This window comes from Ranitomeya imitator, chromosome 4 (assembly GCF_032444005.1).
Source record: "Ranitomeya imitator isolate aRanImi1 chromosome 4, aRanImi1.pri, whole genome shotgun sequence".
Classification (NCBI taxonomy): Eukaryota; Metazoa; Chordata; class Amphibia; order Anura; family Dendrobatidae; genus Ranitomeya; species Ranitomeya imitator.
Genome location: NC_091285.1, coordinates 560,212,877 through 560,231,129, shown reverse-complemented (window position 1 = coordinate 560,231,129; position 18,253 = coordinate 560,212,877).

The window sequence follows — 18,253 nt, the reverse complement described above, 5'->3', positions numbered from 1 at the left end:
ATTTAATGAGAGCCTGAAGATAGAAGCTCAGGAAAGGCAACCTGGGGAACACCTTGGAGTGTAACACACCATCTCTCTCCACCCCATACCCATTTTGTATGGCCTAATGCAGTGTACTTTTCTACAACTACTAAACGAGAGTCGGAAGACCGAAGCAATGGCAAGGAAACCTGGGGAACACCTTAGAGTGTAACACACCCTCTCTCTACACCCCATACCCAATTTGAAGGCCTAATGCAGTGTAGTTTCCAAGAACTACTAAACGAGAGCCGGAAGATCGAAGCTCAGGAAAGGCAACCTGGGGAACACCTTGGAGTGTAACACACCCTCTCGCTACACCCCATACCCAATTTGAAGGCCTAATGCAGCGTAGTTTCCAACAACTACTAAACGAGAGCCGGAAGATCGAAGCTCAGGAAAGGCAACCTGGGGAACACCTTGGAGTGTAACACACCCTCTCTCTACACCCCATACCCAATTTGAAGGCCTAATGCAGTGTAGTTTCCAAGAACTACTAAACGAGAGCCGGAAGATCGAAGCTCAGGAAAGGCAACCTGGGGAACACCTTGGAGTGTAACACACCCTCTCGCTACACCCCATACCCAATTTGAAGGCCTAATGCAGCGTAGTTTCCAACAACTACTAAACGAGAGCCGGAAGATCGAAGCTCAGGAAAGGCAACCTGGGGAACACCTTGGAGTGGAACACACCATCTCTCTACACCCCATACCCAATTTGAAGGCCTAATGCAGAGTAGTTTCCAAGAACTACTAAACGAGAGCCGGAAGATCGAAGCTCAGGAAAGGCAACCTGGGGAACACCTTGGAGTGTAACACAACGTCTCTCTACACGACGGAAGGGCTGATTCTTAGGAAGGAAGGCTGTTGGAAATAAGCATTGCGCGTCCGAGGGTGATTATATTCTTATTAGGTATATACTCACCCTCGGACGCGCCCTGCTTCTTTATTTGGAATGAATGTTTATTTGCAATGTGGTGTTGACTTTCTCTATTATTTTGGTAATTAATGATTTTATTATTTTCATTATTTTGCATCTTCTCGGCAATAATATAAAGAAGACGCGACAGGACAACACTCGGTGGATGCCATATGTGTGTTTTCAATTTAAAAAAACTTTCAGTTAACTACTTGCAGGAGAAAGTAATTGTAGCTGGTGGCCATTTTTAGTACTGTACCAGATTAGAGTTGTGTGTTTGTTTTTAATGTTAAAATGTCTGCATTTGATATCTCACCAGTATTTTCTTTTTTATAAGCAAAATACTTATTTTTATATTTTCTGATGTTGGTTCCAGGGGTACACGGCCAGCAGTGCCCTGGTCAGTGTAGTAGTAGTTGAAAGAATGGACCGCAGACAGGCATCGAAGGCCTAAAATAATAACACATGGCTGTAGGCAATTTTAAATTGGTTCCAGGGGTACACGGACAGCAGTGGTGTGGTCAGTGGAGGCCTAGTGGAAGGAGTGACCGCAGACAGGCATCGAAGGCCTAAAATAATAACACATGGCTGTAGGCAATTTTAAATTGGTTCCAGGGGTACACGGACAGCAGTGGTGTGGTCAGTGGAGGCCTAGTGGAAGGAGTGACCGCAGACAGGCATCGAAGGCCTAAAATAATAACACATGGCTGTAGGCAATTTTAAATTGGTTCCAGGGGTACACGGGCAGCAGTGACCTGGTCAGTGTAGTAGTAGTTGAAAGAATGGACCGCAGACAGGCATCGAAGGCCTAAAATAAAAAAATTGGGCTGGCTGTAGGCAATTTTAAATTGGTTCCAGGGGTACACGGGCAGCAGTGACCTGGTCAGTGTAGTAGTAGTTGAAAGAATGGACCGCAGACAGGCATCGAAGGCCTAAAATAAAAAAATTGGGCTGGCTGTAGGCAATTTTAAATTGGTTCCAGGGGTACACGGGCAGCAGTGGTGTGGTCAGTGGAGGCCTAGTGGAAGGAGTGACCGCAGACAGGCATCGAAGGCCTAACATAACAAACTTGGGCTGGCTGTAGGCACTTTTAAATTGGTTCCAGGGGTACACGGGCAGCAGTGGTCTGGTCAGTGGAAGTCTAGTGGAAGGAGTGACCGCAGACAGGCATCGAAGGCCTAAAATAATAACACATGGCTGTAGGCAATTTTAAATTGGTTCCAGGGGTACACGGACAGCAGTGGTGTGGTCAGTGGAGGCCTAGTGGAAGGAGTGACCGCAGACAGGCATCGAAGGCCTAAAATAATAACACATGGCTGTAGGCAATTTTAAATTGGTTCCAGGGGTACACGGGCAGCAGTGGTGTGGTCAGTGGAGGCCTAGTGGAAGGAGTGACCGCAGACAGGCATCGAAGGCCTAAAATAATAACACATGGCTGTAGGCAATTTTAAATTGGTTCCAGGGGTACACGGGCAGCAGTGACCTGGTCAGTGTAGTAGTAGTTGAAAGAATGGACCGCAGACAGGCATCGAAGGCCTAAAATAAAAAAATTGGGCTGGCTGTAGGCAATTTTAAATTGGTTCCAGGGGTACACGGGCAGCAGTGACCTGGTCAGTGTAGTAGTAGTTGAAAGAATGGACCGCAGACAGGCATCGAAGGCCTAACATAACAAACTTGGGCTGGCTGTAGGCACTTTTAAATTGGTTCCAGGGGTACACGGGCAGCAGTGGTCTGGTCAGTGGAAGTCTAGTGGAAGGAGTGACCGCAGACAGGCATCGAAGGCCTAAAATAATAACACATGGCTGTAGGCAATTTTAAATTGGTTCCAGGGGTACACGGACAGCAGTGGTGTGGTCAGTGGAGGCCTAGTGGAAGGAGTGACCGCAGACAGGCATCGAAGGCCTAAAATAATAACACATGGCTGTAGGCAATTTTAAATTGGTTCCAGGGGTACACGGGCAGCAGTGACCTGGTCAGTGTAGTAGTAGTTGAAAGAATGGACCGCAGACAGGCATCGAAGGCCTAAAATAAAAAAATTGGGCTGGCTGTAGGCAATTTTAAATTGGTTCCAGGGGTACACGGGCAGCAGTGACCTGGTCAGTGTAGTAGTAGTTGAAAGAATGGACCGCAGACAGGCATCGAAGGCCTAAAATAAAAAAATTGGGCTGGCTGTAGGCAATTTTAAATTGGTTCCAGGGGTACACGGGCAGCAGTGGTGTGGTCAGTGGAGGCCTAGTGGAAGGAGTGACCGCAGACAGGCATCGAAGGCCTAAAATAATAACACATGGCTGTAGGCACTTTTAAATTGGTTCCAGGGGTACACGGGCAGCAGTGGTCTGGTCAGTGGAAGTCTAGTGGAAGGAGTGACCGCAGACAGGCTTCGAAGGCCTAACATAACAAAATTGGGCTGGCTGTAGGCACTTTAAATTGGTTCCAGGGGTACATGGGCAGCAGTGTATGGTCAGTGGAAGTCTAGTGGAAGGAGTGACGGCAGACAGTCTTCGAAGGCCTAACATAACAAAATTGGGCTGACTGTAGGCACTTTTAAATTGGTTCCAGGGTAACACGGCCAGCAGTGGCCTGGTCAGTGTAGTAGTTGTAGAAAGAAGGGACCGCAGACAGGCTTCGAAGGCCTAACATAACAAAAATGTCAAAACAATGGTATTGTCAGTGCCAGGCATTGAAGGATGTCAGCGGCTAGACTACACATTGGTGAAGCTGTGAGAGATAATTTTGCTAGTGGTAGAGCACTGTTTGAGCTGGGGGGGGGAACTGTCTTGTGGCCGGCGGTACAGGCACAGGGCCCCTCATATTACAACGGTGTGTCTGACGTTGGGTGCGCACCACCACCGCCAGAGACACTTTATTGTACTATGAGGGACCCAGTGGCAGTGCCGTCGACCAAAAGCGGCCACACCCACCTCTTCAGACAAACAGCACTCTCAAGGGTCCAAGCGCAAAGTGGCGATAGCACGGCCCCGTGTGGGGAGTTTGGCCATTTCGTGAGGTGGAAACATGTCGTATGCTGGACAATCAGGTGAAGAAAATTACGAGATTGGAAAAGTCATTCAGAATAGTCCACAGGCAAGACCTTTTCATAGGAAAGCTAGGTGTCAGCCGGGCAGGGTGGGGCAAAAGATTTTGAAATCCAGTTGTGGTTCATTTTAATGAAGGTTAGATCATCTACATTTTGGGTAGCCAGACGAGTCCTTTTTTCTGTTAGTATTGAACCTGCAGCACTGAATACTCTTTCTGATAGGACACTAGCTGCCGGGCAAGCAAGCTCCTGCAATGCATATTCTGCCAATTCTGGCCAGGTGTCTAATTTGGATGCCCAGTAATCAAATGGGAATGACGGTTGAGGGAGAACGTCGATAAGGGATGAAAAATAGTTTGTAACCATACTGGACAAATGTTGTCTCCTGTCACTTTGAATTGATGCTGCAGTACCTGTCCTGTCTGCGGTCATAGAAAAATCACTCCACAACCTGGTCAGAAAACCCCTCTGTCCAACGCCACTTCTGATTTCTGCCCCTCTAACACCTCTGGTCTGCTGGCCCCTGGAGCTCGTGTGAGAACGATCACGGGCGCTGTGTGCAGGGAATGCCAGAAGCAAACGGTCAACAAGAGTTGATTGTTTTGTTGCTAATATTAGTTCCAAGTTCTCATGTGGCATAATATTTTGCAATTTGCCTTTATAGCGAGGATCAAGGAGGCAGGCCAACCAGTAATCGTCATCGTTCATCATTTTTGTAATGCGTGTGTCCCTTTTGAGGATACGCAAGGCATAATCCGCCATGTGGGCCAAAGTTCCCGTTGTCAAATCTGCGGTTGTGCTTGGTTGAGGGGCAGTTGCAGGCAAATCTACGTCACTTGTGTCCCTCAAAAAACCAGAACCCGGCCTTGCCACGCCACCAATTTCCCGTGCCCCCGGGAAAGCTTCCTCATTAAAAATATACTCATCCCCATCATCCTCCTCATCCTCCACCTCCTCTTCGCCCGGTACCTCGTCATGTACACTGCCCTGACCAGACAATCGCTGACTGTCATCAAGGCTTTCCTCTTCCTCTGGTGCAGACGCCTGATCCTTTATGTGCGTCAAACTTTGCATCAGCAGACGCATTAGGGGGATGCTCATGCTTATTATGGCGTTGTCTGCACTAACCAGCCGTGTGCATTCCTCAAAACACTGAAGGACTTGACACATGTCTTGAATCTTCGACCACTGCACACCTGACAACTCCATGTCTGCCATCCTACTGCCTGCCCGTGTATGTGTATCCTCCCACAAAAACATAACAGCCCGCCTCTGTTCGCACAGTCTCTGAAGCATGTGCAGTGTTGAGTTCCACCTTGTTGCAACGTCTATGATTAGGCGATGCTGGGGAAGGTTCAAAGAACGCTGATAGGTCTGCATACGGCTGGAGTGTACAGGCGAACGGCGGATATGTGCGCAAAGTCCACGCACTTTGAGGAGCAGGTCGGATAACCCCGGATAACTTTTCAGGAAGCACTGCACCACCAGGTTTAAGGTGTGAGCCAGGCAAGGAATGTGTTTCAGTTGGGAAAGGGAGATGGCAGCCATGAAATTCCTTCCGTTATCACTCACTACCTTGCCTGCCTCAAGATCTACAGTGCCCAGCCACGACTGCGTTTCTTGCTGCAAGAACTCGGACAGAACTTCCGGTGTGTGTTTTGTCGCCCAAACACTTCATAGCCAATACAGCCTGCTGACGTATGCCAGTAGCTGCCCCATAATGGGAGACCTGGTGTGCAACAGTGGCAGGTGCGGATGGAGTGTTTGTGCGACTGCGGTCTGTGGACGAGCTCTTGCTTCTGCAGGAGGACGAGGAGGAGGAGGAGGAGGGGGTGCGAACGGCTACAGACAACTGTTTACTAGACCGTGGGCTAGGCAGAACTGTCCCAAACTTGCTGTCCCCTGTGGACCCTGAATCCACCACATTTACCCAGTGTGCCGTGATGGACACGTAACGTCCCTGGCCATGCCTACTGGTCCATGCATCTGTTGTCAGGTGCACCTTTGTGCTCACAGATTGCCTGAGTGCATGGACGATGCGCTCTTTAACATGCTGGTGGAGGGCTGGGATGGCTTTTCTGGAAAAAAAGTGTCGACTGGGTAGCTCGTAGCGTGGTACAGCGTAGTCCATCAGGTCTTTGAAAGCTTCGCTTTCAACTAACCGGTAGGGCATCATCTCTAACGAGATTAGTCTAGCTATGTGGGCGTTCAAACCCTGTGTACGCGGATGCGAGGCTAAGTATTTCCTTTTTCTAACCATAGTCTCATGTAGGGTGAGCTGGACTGGAGAGCTGGAGATCGTGGAACTAGCGGGGGTGCCGGTGGACATGGCAGACTGAGAGACGGTGGGAGATGGTATTGTTGCCGCCGGTGCCCTAGATGCAGTGTTTCCTACTACGAAACTGGTGATTCCCTGACCCTGACTGCTTTGGCCTGGCAAAGATACCTGCACAGATACAGCAGGTGGTGCGCTAAATGGTGGTCCTACACTGCCGGAAGGGATGTTGCGTTGATGACTAGCTTCATTGGCCGAGGGTGCAACAACCTTAAGGGACGTTTGGTAGTTAGTCCAAGCTTTCAAATGCATGGTGGTTAAATGTCTATGCATGCAACTAGTATTGAGACTTTTCAGATTCTGACCTCTGCTTAAGGAAGTAGAACATTTTTGACAGATGACTTTGCGCTGATCAATTGGATGTTGTTTAAAAAAATGCCAGACTGCACTCTTTCTAGCATCGGATACCTTTTCAGGCATTGCAGACTGAGCTTTAACCGGATGGCCACGCTGTCCTCCACCAGGTTTTGGCTTTGCCACGCGTTTTGGGCAAGATACGGGCCCGGCAGATGGAACCTGTGGCGATGTTGATGCCTGCTGCGGCCCCTCCTCCTCCTCTGCTTCAGAACTGCTGCCGCCTGCACCCTGTTCCCCCAATGGCTGCCAATCGGGGTCAAGAACTGGGTCATCTAATAACTCTTCTTGTACCTCCTGCGCAACTTCGTCTGTGTCACCGTGTCGTTCGGTGGTATAGCGTTCGTGATGGGGCAACATAGTCTCATCAGGGTCTGATTCTTGATCAGCACCCTGCGAGGGCAATGTTGTGGTCTGAGTCAAAGGACCAGCATAGTAGTCTGGCTGTGGCTGTGCGTCAGTGCACTCCATGTCAGATTCAATTTGTAATGGGCATGGACTGTTAACTGCTTCACTTTCTAAGCCAGGGACGGTATGTGTAAAGAGCTCCATGGAGTAACCCGTTGTGTCGCCTGCTGCATTCTTCTCTGTTGTTGTTTTTGCTGAAGAGGACAAGGAAGTGACTTGTCCCTGACCGTGAACATCCACTAACGACGCGCTGCTTTTACTTTTACCAGTTTCACGAGATGAGGCAAAAGAGCTAGAGGCTGAGTCAGCAAGATAAGCCAAAACTTGCTCTTGCTGCTCCGGCTTTAAAAGCGGTTTTCCTAATCCCAGAAAAGGGAGCGTTCGAGGCCTTGTGTAGCCGGACGACGAACCTGGCTCCACAGCTCCAGACTTAGGTGCAATATTTTTTCCCCCACGACCACCTGATGCTCCACCACTACCACTACCCTCATTACCAGCTGACAATGAACGCCCCCGGCCACGACCTCTTCCACTAGACTTCCTCATTGTTTTAAAAACGTAACCAAACTAACGTTATTTGTTGCAGTCACACAACTTACACGGTGAGCTATAACTTCTGTATGATTTAGCTACCCCTTTACAGGTTGGTGAGACCACAGCGAAAATCAGGCCCAATGTTACACACTCTTTTTTTGGTGGCTGCAAATTAGAGAGATGCCCCACACGCAGGACTGTCACTGAAGCACAAATGTTAATATTAATGTCACACTATTATTTTTTTTTTATTTTTATTTTTTTCAGGAACACTTTAGAAACCCCCCAAAAAAAAAAAAATAGATTTTTGCAGGGAGAATTTAGAAAACAAATGTAACAAACTATATGCTTTCTATGGGCCACTGAGTGAGAGATGACGCACACAGGAGTCAAGACTGGCACACAAGCAGAAAGGCCAATATTAATCTCCCACTGTTTTTTTTGGTTGTTTTTTTTTTTTTTTTTTCAGGGAGACTTTAGAAAAAAAAATAATAAAAAAAATATGATTTTATCAGGAAGAATTTAGAAACCAAATAAAATAAAATGATTTTTTCAGGGAGAATTTATAAAACAAATAAAACCAAAAATAGGCGTTCTATGGCCCACTGACTGAGAGATGACGCACCCAGGAGTCAAGACTGGCACACAAGCAGAAAGGCCAATATTAATCTCCCACTGTTTTTTTTGGTTGTTTTTTTTTTTTTTTTTTTCAGGGAGACTTTAGAAAAAAAAATAATAAAAAAAATATGATTTTATCAGGAAGAATTTAGAAACCAAATAAAATAAAATGATTTTTTCAGGGAGAATTTAGAAAACAAATAAAACCAAAAATAGGCGTTCTATGGCCCACTGACTGAGAGATGACGCACCCAGGAGTCAAGACTGGCACACAAGCAGAAAGGCCAATATTAATCTCCCACTGTTTTTTTTGGTTGTTTTTTTTTTTTTTTTTTCAGGGAGACTTTAGAAAAAAAAATAATAAAAAAAATATGATTTTATCAGGAAGAATTTAGAAACCAAATAAAATAAAATGATTTTTTCAGGGAGAATTTATAAAACAAATAAAACCAAAAATAGGCGTTCTATGGCCCACTGACTGAGAGATGACGCACCCAGGAGTCAAGACTGGCACACAAGCAGAAAGGCCAATATTAATCTCCCACTGTTTTTTTTTTTTTTTTTCAGGGAGACTTTAGAAAAAAAAATAATAAAAAAAATATGATTTTATCAGGAAGAATTTAGAAACCAAATAAAATAAAATAATTTTTTCAGGGAGAATTTAGAAAACAAATAAAACCAAAAATAGGCGTTCTATGGCCCACTGACTGAGAGATGACGCACACAGGAGTCAGGAGTGGCACACAAACCCAGAGGCCAATATTTTTCTACCAATGATTGATGTAGTTATTTTCTCTGGTAGATTTTAGAACCCAAATCAAGGAAAAAAAATATAGGCTTTCTATGGACCACAATTGGAGAGAGAGAGAGAGAGAGAGAGAGAGAGAGAGAGATGGCACACCCAGGAGTCAAGACTGGCACACAAGCAGAAAGGCCAATATTAATCTCCCACTGTTTTTTTGGTTGTTTTTTTTTTTTTTTTTTTTCAGGGAGACTTTAGAAATAAAAATAATAAAAAAAATATGATTTTATCAGGAAGAATTTAGAAACCAAATAAAATAAAATGATTTTTTCAGGGAGAATTTAGAAAACAAATAAAACCAAAAATATGCGTTCTATGGCCCACTGACTGAGAGAGAGAGAGAGATGGAACGCTTAGTACTGGCACACAAGCCCAAAGGGCAATATTAATCTCCCTTTTTTTTTCCAGGGAGAATTTCTGAAACCCAAAAAAAAAATAAAATAGGCTTTCTATGGCCCACTATTTGTGAGAGAGATGGGACGCTCAGGACTGGCACAGATGGCACGCTCAGGACTGGCACAGAAGCCCAGAGGCCAATATTAATCTCCCTTTTTTTCTGGGAGAATTTATAAAACCAAAAAAATATTTAAATAGGCTTTCTATGGCCCACTATTTGTGAGAGAGATGGCACGCTCAGGACTGGCACAGATGGCACGCTCACAACTGGCACAGAAGCCCAGAGGCCAATATTAATCTCCCTTTTTTTCTGGGAGAATTTATAAAACCAAAAAAATATTTAAATAGGCTTTCTATGGCCCACTATTTGTGAGAGAGATGGCACGCTCAGGACTGGCACAGATGGCACGCTCACAACTGGCACACAAGCCCAGAGGCCAATATTAATCTCCCTTTTTTCAGGGAAAATTTATAAAACCAAAAAAAAAATTAAATAGGCTTTCTATGGCCCACTATTTGTGAGAGAGATGGCACGCTCAGGACTGGCACAGATGGCACGCTCACAACTGGCACACAAGCCCAGAGGCCAATATTAATCTCCCTTTTTTCAGGGAAAATTTATAAAACCAAAAAAAAAATTAAATAGGCTTTCTATGGCCCACTATTTGTGAGAGAGATGGGACGCTCAGGACTGGCACAGATGGCACGCTCAGGACTGGCACAGAAGCCCAGAGGCCAATATTAATCTCCCTTTTTTTCAGGGAGAATTTATAAAACCCAAAAAAAAATAAAATAGGCTTTCTATGGCCCACTATTTGTGAGAGAGATGGCACACTCAGGACTGGCACACAAGCCCAAAGGCCAATATTAATCTCCCACTGTATTTTTATCAGGGAGAATTTATACACCCCACAAAAAAAAATACAGAAAAATGAAAAGGCTTTCTATGGCCCACTATGTGAGAGAGATGGCACACACAGGGATGGCACTCTAGCAGAAATGCCAAATTGCCAATCTTAATCTCCCACCAAAAAAAAAAAAAAAAAAAAAACAGGGAATGTCCTACAATTACTATCTCCCTGCCTGCAGTAATCTCAGCCAGGTATGGCAGGCAGCTACTATCTCCCTGCCTGCAGTAATCTCAGCCAGGTATGGCAGGCAGCAATAAGGAGTGGACTGATGCACAAATGAAATAAAAAGTGTGGACAAACAAAAAAGATAGCTGTGCAGAAAGGAAGGAACAAGAGGATTTGTGCTTTGAAAAAAGCAGTTGGTTTGCACAGCGGCGTACACACAGCAATGCAGCTATCAGGGAGCCTTCTAGGGCAGCCCAATGAGCTACAGCGCTGAGGGGAAAAAAAAAAAAAAAAAAAATTCCACTGTCCCTGCACACCGAGGGTGGTGTTGGACAGTGCAAATCGCTGCAGCACAAGCGGTTTTGTGGTTAATGGACCCTGCCTAACGCTATCCCTGCTTCTGACAAAGCGGCAGCAACCTCTCCCTAAGCTCAGATCAGCAGCAGTAAGATGGCGGTCGGCGGGAACGCCTCTTTATAGCCCCTGTGACGTCGCAGACAGCAAGCCAATCACTGCAATGCCCTTCTCTAAGATGGTGGGGACCAGGACCTATGTCATCACGCTGCCCACACTCTGCGTTTACCTTCATTGGCTGAGAAATGGCGCTTTTCGCGTCATTGAAACGCGACTTTGGCGCGAAAGTCGCGTACCGCATGGCCGACCCCGCACAGGGGTCGGATCGGGTTTCATGAAACCCCGACTTAGCCAAAAGTCGGCGACTTTTGAAAATGTTCGACCCGTTTCGCTCAACCCTAGTATTTTTGATTATACATCAATTTCTACAGAATGGTGGCAAAGAATGGAACACTAAAGGTGCAATTTTTTTTAGAAGCTATGACTGTTACAAGGCTTTGTGTTTAGTTTATTTTGTCAGTGTGGGTTGTCAAAGTGCCTTTAAAATTGAATCTTGACTCACTTTTGAGGCCTATAAAATTAATTTTTATGAACGTATCTACTATATTTCTGCTTTGGGAATATCATAGAAAACCAAAAATCATAAAGTGGCATGTAGCCAATATGGCAAACCACTCAACTTGACAAGCCTATGGAATGTTCAATGTAAAACGCATAGTTATGTACATCACAATAAATGTTTAGTGCATAGATCCTTGTCCATTGGATCTTTCTACACCAACAGCACAGTCCTGCCGCCATTGAAATTCCTACTCGTAAGGACTTTATGGCTCACTGAGTAGGGAGCTGTCTACAGCCTCCATATACTGGATCAGTTACAATTCACGTGACATAATGTTATCATTACTTCTAGGGCATACATATCCCATACTTAGGCCATCTGATTGACCATGTCACACTTTTTCTGGTGACATAGGCTCAAAACATGTTAAGGCCATCCTTCAAGTCCCCGTTTTGCGTAGCTTAATTTGTCTCAGGATACATTACCCAATAATCATTTTTTTCTCACTGCTGATTTATTGGTCTGTACTTTAAAATCATCCTCTCTATGATGTATATGGAACTCCGCTCTACAAAAAAAACACAAAAAAAGTGTTAATACAGAGCAGCCAATCAGAAGGGGCAGAGCTCCAGGAGGAGAGCGATAGGAGCTGCCTGAGCCAATGCTCACATAGGAGGTGTGTCTCAGACTACTTTAGACTTAATGCAGTAATATAGCTAAACTATAGTCACAGATCACAGCTCTACCCCGATCCATCTGAGTTAAAAAAAACAATCAAGAGAAATTTTTTCTGGAAACAAATAGCTGATAATTAGCCCTTATACTGGCTTAAATATTGGCTTATGTATTGAGTTGAAGCTTCTGACTGGACAGTGTCTTTCATAATGTAGGATGCCAATTTTTTTCTAAAAATGGATCAGATGGATCAGAAAAAAATTCAAGTACTGTTTCCATTATTATCAAATCCATAAATGGGCTTTTAACAAAAGCACAATGGTTTGACAGTAGCTAAGTATCAAACTGTGGAAAGATCACATAGTATGGCGTTGCCCATAATACTACATCTTTACAAGTTTATGATACTTTCCGACAAATCTTTATGCCTCTGATTTTTTACAATTTAAAAGGACAAAAATATGAAGCCACATAAGGAAAATATTCTCCCAGATACATATACATCGGTTATATGTGATTTACATACAGATACCATATGGCAGCTCTCTGCATTACTGAAATGCAGGGACTCGATGTGCCCCCGATATGCACGGTGCATGATTACAACACCCCAAAGAATCTAGGATAGCGGTTATGGGACCTCCCGTAAGGTAAAGACTTTACCTTAACTAGGTACAACCATTTTATTCTTTAAATATTATTTTTTTGCTACATGCCTAATCACATAAAATGAATAAGTATGCAAGAAATAGAATAAAAAAAATAAATTTTAAAAAACCCTATATACAAAGGAGACTGTTGCTTTATAATTATTTTTAGCAGTATAAGTGTAAAATATATATTTATAGAAAACTGAAATGTCAAGACTTTCCCTGGCTCTATGTTCTGGTCTGTGCGGCAAATGATTTGTTTTCTCTGCGGTACAGTAGCTGTTTTGTGGATGAGGAAAAGTCCTTTTGACAGAATGATGCATAGCACTGCCAGCCTCAACCTCTCGGCTTCATGAATAAATTACAATTGAAAGTTCAAACCAATACCTGTGTCTGCTCTAAAAAAAGGCTTTAGTCTAATTTACCTAAACATTGTGTGGGGAGCATGGCGCAGAAGGAAAATGTATAGGTGAGAGGTTAATAACAGTGTTTAAATGGAGGGATGGAATCTACCCAGCGCTGTGATTAACAATACAGTATGTTGGCAAAATAGAAAAATATTTTAATCAATTCTATGATGACAAAAAAATAAATGTATTGTGATGATTGTGATGCCACTTTTGATATTATATTAAGGGCTGAATATATACGATGCACTATATACATGATTCTATAACTAAGTGGACGGTGAATACAGCAAAGAATGGCTCGTGGAACAGCTGCATAGTTTACATGGAATTGTCAAGTGCTGCCGGATGGTTTTGTTCTCCTTCCACTACAGCAGGTTCTCCATATTACATTGTTGGGGCTTTTTAGTCCATAAACTTCAGTGCAAGAGAAAGAAACTCTGCAATCCCAGTCCTATATTCGCACAAGATACATCCTTGGGATTTTTGTTTTTGTGCTAGATCACATCTTTCATCCCTTCCCCTATTTGTGCATCCTAGTGACTCCGAGGGCCATGGCAGCTATGCTACAGTCATTACTCCAAGCTATTATCGGGTTGTCTTCTATTGATTTTGTCTAGTGACATCTACTCTCCACTAGCCCTCTTTATTAGCCAGAGAGGATCACTCCTTGTGCGTTTCACCCAGTGGGCTTTATATGTGTACAGTATACCTGACCAGCCATAACTTCTCTGATCAGCTGATTGATGGACTTTAATTTAAAAAGGGTTATCTTTAATGAGACAACCCTTTTAAATCATTTGGAATCCCTCTAATGCAATCATCAAAATGTTTCTTCCATAGAGACAGCTAAAACTTCTTTTTAAAGTTAATCTGCCACTAAATTAATCTGAGAGCAGCATAATGCAGAGACCCTGATTCCAGCAATGTGTCACTTACTTGGCTGCCAAATGTAGGTTTGACAAAATTCCTGTTTTATCAGCAGGAGATTATCATTTAAGGACTCATAAGCCTGTGGTAAGACAGCCCTTCATATTCATTAGCTCTGTATAACCCTGTCCCCACCACTGATTGGCAGTTTTCTGTGTACAGTGTGCATTGGCAGAAACCTGCCAATCAGTAATATGGGTGAGGTTATATAGAGCTCAGCATTCAGAGAACTGCTAATTTGGCAGCAGATAAAACAGTGATTTAACACATTGACAGCAAGCAACCCAGTAAGTGATACTACACCCCTGGAATCTGGGTCTCTGCCCCTACATTATGCTGGTGTCTGATGAGGTTGCAAAATCCTGGTGACAGATTCAAATTAAGAATTTTATAATGTTTGCTAGAACATACATTATGTTACTAAATTTGTTGTAATCATTATTATTATTATGATTATTATTATTACTTCTATTATTCATCTTGATCCTAACAAACAATTCAGACTTTTTCATGCTGATTTCAAAAATGACTTTAGATTTTTCCTATCACGTAAGGTTTTTGAGAAATGTTACGAAATATTATAATATTCTGTTATAATTCTAAAAACTCATATATGAACTTTTTCTGAAACAATATATTCTGATTTTTCCACTGAAATAACATAAATCGCTGATCTACACATATGCAAGCACTTATTATGCGAATTCCGCGCAGGCGCAGTGAATCATTCGGCTGACCGTGTACGGAGCATACCACAACTCCCGGGCAGGGGAGGAATCAAAAGACAATACTGACATTACAGCAGGAGATCACAGAGGATTTCTTTTGTCAGGTATTCACTGATTGTTTTTAACCCCTTTACCCCACGTCCTTGGCAACAGCAGGGCACCGAGCTTTGAACAACTCATGGACAACAAGCTCACAGCATATCATTTGATGAAATGCAATATGTCACTAAAAATGCATTCTCTACATTTTCACTTGGACTTTTTTCCAGCCAATATTGGTGCCGTTAGGGATGAACATGGTGAAAGATGTCACCAAGACATTGCACTGATGGAGAAAAGGTACCAGGGAAAGTAGTAACTGACATCATGAGGCACAACACTCAGGTCCTAGCCAGCCCCTAATGCATTGTGACATTGTAGTATACTTGAAGCCGAGTGAAGATGACAGAAGATTGAAAGAGGATGTGTGGAGGACCAGCTGTGTAGAGGCCAGGAGGTGGAGCTGCGGTGGGGGGCAGGTGAGTAGTGAGTTGACTCCTGAGATCTCTTCTTTTTTTTCTCACCCAATGTTTATTATGCTCTGGGGTCTACAGAGACCCCACATCATAATAAAGAGCCTTATGTTTGCGTCAGATAACCTAGGTGAAAAACAAATCTCATGGCCAAATTTGAGATAACCGTTAAATTTAGATTTTGGCAGATTCGATAGTAGTGACAATAAATGTTTAATTGATGGAGAAAGGTTGAACTTGATGAACCTGTGTCTTTTTTTCAACGTATGTAACTATGCAACAACCCGTCAAAGCTCCAAAAAATTTAAGAGATTCATCAGGATTTGTTGGAATCTGTTATAAGATGTGGTGGCTGCACTAAGAGGGTTGTCAGAGATGTAAAATACTACACACACGTTTCTAGTACTAAAACAAGGAAATAATGCTTATTCACACTCTGATCCCGTCCTGCGTTCTTGCTGTTCTGTGCCAGTATACGTTTTAGGTTGACTCTAGATGTCACAGCTTATATATATCCCTTGTGACATCTGCAGCCGAAAACTGGCCTCAGTCGTACACGACCCAAGACAGCTGAGGTGAGTGATTGGCTGAATACTTCATATGGAGTATTTATGGCCTGTGACATCTGTTGCTAATATAAATTGTATACCATTTTAAATTGATATTCTTATCTTTCACATTTATGGCATACATTTCCCTTTGGAAGCATCAGTCGCACAGAATTGGAAAAAACGAGGGTTGGTGACGAGGACTCTGTTCTTCTTATTCTTTTCACACATTTATATATATCCTGTGAAAAATAGGAATACCCTTTCGTTAAAAGAAAAAAATGAAAAAAATCCATAAACTGGACAGAGTCCAGATGTTTTACATTGTGCATTGCCATCAAAAATAATTTTGAAGAAATGAACCAAATCATTATGTTCTGTATTACTGCGGTCATTGTTTAAGTTTTAACAAATGTAACCCCGGCGCGCATGAAGACAAGCAAAAGAGCAACAACGTAAAAGGCGACAAAAGCAAAGCAAAGTTTCCGAGCCATGAAACTTCACACTAAGCTTAACCGTGTTCTCTGTGAACAATGAATGACCTGACATCCCTGGAGTGCTTGATGTGGAGCGGAGAACAAATCCAACAGACTTTTCAATAGTTGTTTCTGTTTTTGAAAGTCTGAAAGAGCAACACACGTTAATTTCCACATTGTGAATCGACACATGGCCCTACAAAAGACCCCCTCCTTTGAAATGTTATTATTCTGTCATGAGTACTCCTTAGGCCAGGATATTACTTCATTTCCAGCTTTTGTTTGGGGCAGAATGCGAATGATGCTCTTTCAGCAATATACTCTCCATTGCACTCCCTGCTGTAGCCTTACATAAATATACAACACCAGTCTCGGCCTATAACTCACTTCAGTGCTGGAAAAATAGTGACTTCCTTTATTGGTCATATTCTCTTGCAATTCCCAACAGCTGTATGTTCTCACCTCAGAGGATCCTTATCTCCAAGTTTCCATTTGTCTCAGCACAATTCGAGAGGAGTGCCAATAAAATTATTACCATTTTTATAACCCCGGAGAACAAATGGAGAAGGCTTTATATATAAATATCTTGATCGTTATACATAACTATAATTTACATGTGCTTTACCGGACAACACTAGATGACCTCTAATAACCTTTATTACTGACCATGACAAAACAGAATAATTAGATTTTTTTCTGAATTATTCCTAAGAGAGATCTTATTCCCTTCCTTTTTGAGATGCCATTTTGTATCATCAGATTCTTACATTTGTTAAAGAAAAACACTTGAACCCTAAAAATGCTCTTCTCACATTTTCTATAGGATGTGTATTTTTATCAGTATAAGGACCTTTTTCCATTACAGCCATATTTTAGAGTATACAATATATCTGAATCGTTGCAGTTCTTTTTTGCTACGCTTATGCCACAATGAGGTTTCATAGTGATATAGGTATAATTGAGTAGAACCACGGGGACTCCAGCGTTGAGGCTGTAATACCCAAAAATCTGGAGTTTTTTTTAGTTTAAGGTGAAATCTAAAAGATTTATAATTGGAATTTCAAATACATATGTCAGACAATGGTGCAGATGAAGTACACTAATTTTAATTTTAGAAATTAGAGTTTATGAAGTATTTAGATCTCATTCAGAAAATTTGGAAAACATAGATATACTAAGGAAAGGTAAGGTAAGATATACTAAGGTAAGGAAAGCAATTGAGTGCCAATTGGGGATGAAAAAGAATGTGGTTACGTGCAGCAATGGACTGCAAAGCCCTGCCAAGAGACTGTATTCTGTCACTCTCCCTGCTCCTGCAACTCTCTCCGTAGGCTAAATGCACAAAGTATCTGATACAAACAGCAAAGCACAAGATTAGCCCTTAGAAGGACTGTTAGTATGATGGTTTAACACCAATATCAACACTAGAGGACTCTGATTCGCTACACAGCGCACACACAGGCCTGGACTACCACTCTCTCCCTCCAATAAGAACTGTACCTGACATGTGCAATGGCATCAGTGAGCCGAGCATGGCAGCACCTGTCCTGTTATAACCTCTGATAAGGGTAATGAGGGCAGCCAATCATAGTAATGCCACTACCAAGATGAATAGAAAAAATTGGAGTCCGGCTCAAAAGAACTGGATTTTCCTTTCTTTTTTTAAAAAAAAAAAAAATATGGTGCACTGCATACAAAAGAAAAATGTACATGGTCGACATGACCCAGGCAACGCTTTTCGACTGCACTGGGCAGTCTTACTCATCATTTTTTCTCTCTCAATTAAATCAGCAAAAGGGATTAAGTACACAGTAACTTGGCGATTATGCTGCAGCGCAGGTGCCACAGCCAGCACCTGCCTGCAGAAGCATTTTTTTATTCAGTATGTGATGGTATTCATTATGCAAACTAGGGG